The sequence below is a fragment of the Artibeus jamaicensis genome, unplaced genomic scaffold, assembly GCF_021234435.1.
Source record: "Artibeus jamaicensis isolate MK-2021 breed Jamaican fruit bat unplaced genomic scaffold, CSHL_Jam_final scaffold_286, whole genome shotgun sequence".
NCBI classification, from domain to species: domain Eukaryota; kingdom Metazoa; phylum Chordata; class Mammalia; order Chiroptera; family Phyllostomidae; genus Artibeus; species Artibeus jamaicensis.
Genome location: NW_026522034.1, coordinates 4027867 through 4033333, shown reverse-complemented (window position 1 = coordinate 4033333; position 5467 = coordinate 4027867).

Genomic DNA, 5467 nt, shown 5'->3' with positions numbered 1-5467 from the left:
AGTGTCAGACTCAGGGCCTCAGAAGTTCGCTGGAACGGAGTCCTGGGGCGCAGCTGCATCCTGGGAAGGCAGTCGTGTCCCCAGCCGTGGCAGGCACAGCTGTCAGCACTGGCCACCACCACCCTCACCCAGACCACCTGCCCCTCTGAAGGTGCCCCAAAAAGGGATTTGGAATGGGGTCCAGAACTCAAGGCGTCTAGGAATTATTGGAGAGACATATAAGATGTCCTCACCCCTTCCCCCCACAGGTGTGAGTTGGGGAAAGGGACACATGGAGCAGGAACATGCAGGGCTGTTTTGTACAGCCACAGCCTTGCAGCTAATCCATGGCATGGTCATTTAACATATCTATAGCCTTTGGTGGGTCACTTGGATATGTTAAATGGCTGTGGCCAGGCTTGGAGCCAGGGGAATGAAGTCACTTCCCCCCAAGATGTAACTGGGGGGCAGGTCCCTTGAGTTACAGTACCTGTGTGGGAACTTGGAGAATATTGGCTCCAGGACATGGGGCCATATCTGCTTAGACTCACGATGGCAGCTCAGTAAACTTGCAATAATACAGAAATACGGGCAGGTGTAACAGTTTGTGGGAGGAATCAGAAATGGGGGTACAGAGGAAGATTGGCACAGGGATTTAAACCCAGACACGGCAGCCATTGAGAAACAGCCATGCAGTTTTGGTAGAGTGAGGGCCTCCTCTTGGCCAGGTGAAGGGAGAGCCACGTGGTTTTGCTGGAGTGGGGACCCCTGCAGCCAGTTGAAGAAGAAAGCCACGCCCTTTTGGCGGAGTACAGACCCCTGCAGCTTTGGTAGAGGAGGCCCACACAGCTTTGGGGTGCTCCCTTTTGGCCACGTGGCCTGGGAAGCAGGAGAGACTTTGCCTGGAAAAATGGGTACAAAGAACTCTTGCCAGTGGACTGTGAGAAGGTGCCACATGACTTTGGATTAATCGGAGATCCTTCCTGGACGGCGACACAGCTGATGGTGCCAGCAGCCTGGAAACACAGATGTGTGCTCTTTTCCTGAATTGCAGTACCCTGAATTGGGTCAGAAGAAGAAGGGAGCGCTGCGTGCGTAGGTGGATATCCTAAAGGACTTTGATATTTTAATGAAGATGTTAGGTTACTACTTTAAGTCTATATAGCATTAAATAAACATTTCGTTTCCTTTTCACAAATCTCTGGCATTGAGAGATGTCTTTCCAATTGGTGACGGACAATCGAGCCCAGTAGGTGGTCCGGATGGTATTAGTATACCACCCTCCTGAGTCAGTGTCCCCCCCCCCCCCGCCCGTGTGTCTGTTCTGTAACACCTCCACCAGAGGGAAAGAAGCAAACTGCATGTGTCCCACAGAAAGCAGAGAATAGTGAAAACAGAAACAAACAAAAAACTGGAGAGAACCAGAAAGAAATTTAGATACAGAGGCAGGAAAACAAAGATGAGAGGGGCGTGGGGAGAGAATGAAGAGAGGAGCCTTCCCTTAGTCAGAACCAGATGGTTCCTGCCTCAGTCCCCCAGTTAGTTCTCCAGGGTTAGCCCAGCTGCAGCCTAAGGGACCGGGCACTGTGCTTGGTCTTGCCAGCACTCTCCTTTGGGCAGGGGACTCAGTTACCTCCTTCTCCCAACTGCATATTGGCTGAGGTCCACCCTGCCCCTTTGACATAGGGGCTCTTCCACCTAGGAGGCTCCAGACAACAGCTTTGGCCAAATGCTTCCACCAAGGAAGAGCCCAGGATGAGATGCCCTCTCCTCTACCCTGCGAGGATGACCCTCCCCAGCCCCTGGAGGCTGGAGGGGGTAGGGTTTGGAACAAGAAACATACCATTCAGCAGACCCCAGCACCACCGCTGCCTCTTGGGAGGGACAGAAAGTCAGAAGGGGAGAAGCTGGCTGGTCTGTGCTGAGGGGACCAAGGGGACCTCCTGCCTCCACAGAGCCTTGCCTTGATGCCCAGACTGTTATATCAGCAACAGTGCTTCAAATTCCCCAAGAACCATGGGGGAGGGGCCCAGAGAGGCCCTGGCAGGGAAGAAAAACTGAGTGGGAGGTGGCCAGAGTCACCAAATTCCCCTGGGTCCTAGAGAAGGGTGGGTTCCTTCCCTCCCTCCCTTCTCACCCCATCTGTCTCAGACCTCAACTGCCCCACTTCCAGGCTTCTCCAAAGTTCCAACCCTGAGGAGAGACACCTCCAAGCCAAGGGGCCCCAGCCCCCACCAGGAGCCCTCCAGGCTGCCTAGGCTTCGGGGACTGAAGCCCCCCTCCCTCCCCCACCACTGCACCAGATGTGGCTGCAGAGGAGGGGTGAGCACAGGGTCCAGCTGGCAGTGGTCACTCGGTGGTCCTCTTCCTGCCGAGTCAGCAGATTCTGTGCCAGCTGCCAGGCCTCCACACTCAGCACTTCCTCCAGCCCACTTTCCATAGCAGCTGGGACTTCCGTTCCCAATTCTGCACAAACGCGATGCACGGTCTTTCCTGAGCTGTCCACCCAGGTGCCAGGGCCTGGGTTCAGCAGTCAGTGATCATGGGAGGAGGAGGCTGCCCATCCCTGCCCAGTGTGAGACAGTGGGCAGGGGTGCTAGAGCCTGCCTCACGCCTTCCTGACCACAGAAACATCCAGAAACTAAGGGTCTCTTGGTCCTCTCCCCTGCAAAGCAGTGAGGTAGGTCATGGCTCCCACCTCTTCTCTGCTCCCAAACCATCTGCTGGTCAGGCCTAATGCCTCCTTGCTCCCCCACAGATGTTCCAGAGCCTGGAAAATTTTCCATCACATGGACTAGAGACATTGGCTGCTCCATGGGAACCCCAGCAACAGTGCAGCCTAGTCCAGAGCTCAGCACACAGTAGGTGCTTAACAGAGTCATGCACAATCAACGAGCTCTTTCAGCCCCCTCCAAGTTCCCTTGAGATTGGTTCCTGGTGCCAGGGACTGGCAGCAAGCCTCGACCGCATGGCTGGGTCTTAAAAACGTGGGTGTGAATCCTGGCCTGTAGGGACAAGCTGCCTGCCTGCTTCACCCCCAGACAGCGCAGGCACAGCCCAGCCTGGGAACTCGAAGCCCTCATTTGACCCAAGCTCTGCACCCTCTACAGCCTACTCAGGTCTCTTTCAGGCCTCAATCAAATGATGCCAGGACACCTCAAGCCATGGAGGGAGGCGAGGCCTTGCCCTTCCTGGAGAGGTGAAATTAAAGACTCCCCTGCACTGGCAGGGCTGCTGGGCCCTGTCAGTCACAGCAGGAGGCCCAGACTGGAGGAAGAAGGAAGTCAGAGGGAGGGGTTGGGGAGGAGGGAAGAGGACAGGCCCCAGGAGAGGTGCCTGCCTTGCACAAGGTTCACCCTGGGCAAGGAAGGATGCGGAACAGGTGAAAACAGGGAAGAGACAGTAAAAATGGACAGGGGGGCACCCTTGGCAGATGAAGCCCTCCCTCCCTTCTCTCACAGTCCAGAGGAAAGAAAGAAAATGGTGGCCACATGCCCGGCACGATTATTGGGTACTTTTCATAATCCTCTCATTTATTCTCCCAAATATGCCCCCATAAAGGTATTACCCCCAGGTTACAAATGCAGACTCTGAAGCTCTGACAGCTCACCTGGTTTCCCCAGGGCAGAGGCCCAGCCAGACCAGGACCCCAGGCCTGCAGTCTCAGGAGGGGCTGGCAGGGATGCAGCCCTGGCTCTGGGAGCCTGAGCAGAGGCCCAAGCTATGTCCAGAGCAGTTTATTCAAACAGAGACTAACAGGAAACTTGGCTTCTCTGACTCATTCTGATTCAACCTTATTAAGAAAAAAGAAAGAGGAGCAGGAGCCAGCATAGGGTAGGGTTTCATGCCAAGAGTTGGCTCGGAGTTAGAGGCCTGCTGAGCACAATGGCCCATGCCCGGCTCTCTTCACTGCTGGAAAGTCCTGAGGCAGCCCTGCCGCCTGCCTGGCTTGAGAAGTGGGGTTCAGCCGTCTCCACTTGAGGCCAGTGAGACTCCCCTACCTCCTTCCGTTCCTCCTCTTCCCCTCCTGCCTGGGGTACCCTGAGGCCTGTTTCCACTTCACCTCCTCTCCTGGAGCGGCTGCCCATCTGGCAGCAGGGCCCTAACAGACCCCAGGGATTCCAAGCAGCTGAGGCCAGCACTGCAGGGGGCAGAGAGTGAAGGGGGTGGTGGTGACGCTGTTTAACCCTCCAGGTCCCAGTAGTCCTCTGTAAACTGGCTTTGCATCTGGCTTGGTATCCTGAGCCAAGCTAGTTGTTCCTTGCAGGAGTCCTGTCTAGAGTCTGAAACCAAATCCCACACTGGGGAGCTGAGGGACCAGTGTCGAATGTTGCTGGTTATGAGCATTTAAAGGGCAGATAGATACCTTGTGTCACCTGAACCAGCCCTTATCCTAAAGCACAGTGTGATGGGTGAACAAATGCTGGCTGTGGGGGTGGAGAGTGAGGGCTCAGGGTCCCAAGGAATGTCCATTCTGGCTATCTCCCCCCAAGGTGGACTCCAGGAGTTCCCAAAGTAGAAGAGCAATCTGCATGGGCCGGGTTGAAGGCAGGGTCTTCCTACCTGGTTTATAAGCACCAGAGGGGGATGTTTGCTCTCCAGTTCCCAGGAGAAAGGTTGGAAGGCAGAAGGCAGCTCAGGGGAGGCATTCAGAGTGGGATTTCTTGGACGCCGAAGCATTCCAACAGGACTAGGTCCATGCTCCTGAATCCCCCATTCTTCTGTTGTATGTTATAGCACACAATGCTTCGAACGACCCCATCCCATTGCAGATAGCCCTGGGTTTCATTGTATCCACTCAGGATACTTCCAGGCTATGTTGACTCAAGAGATACAGCATAGAAACCACACATAACACGTAGAACGTTGCTCTCTCTCATGATTTCACAAGTTCTATTCAAAACAGGGGCATGTGTCCAGGAGGGTAAGACCCAGAGGTATACCAAGAGACAGAGAGCTGAAGCTCCAGCCCCAGTGCACTCAGGACCAGGAAGTGAGGTGTAGCTGGGGTCAGAATTAGAGGCTGGTTTAGCTGGGATTCACAATCTACCCAAGAAAGCCCACGAACAAGGAAGGAGTCTCCTGGCACCGGGTTTGGGGAGGGGGAGCCCGGGGAGTCCTGGTGAGAGGCTGGAGTGGCCAGGAGTCAGGGGCTCATTCAAGCCCTCACAAGAAGCAGTAAAAGACCAGGGGTCTGTGTCCAAAGCAGAGAGAAATGGCCAAAATGCTGCTGACCCTACAGCCCTTTCCTGCCTGCCTGGGCCCCACTTAGCAGGCCCGAGTCCCCAGAGGCCCTCTCCTACTCCAGGTTTCACTCCCTTCCTCAGAGGCAGGTCTGTGGCTTGGCTGGGAGCTCCAGGGACTGCGGGAGCAGAGCAGCTGTGGGACAGGCCACATAGCTAAAACCCGGCGGGCCATAGGGCCCTGCGGAGGAGACCCCAGCAGGCAGACCAGGCTGCCCAAAACCTCCTAATACTCTCAGCCTGTT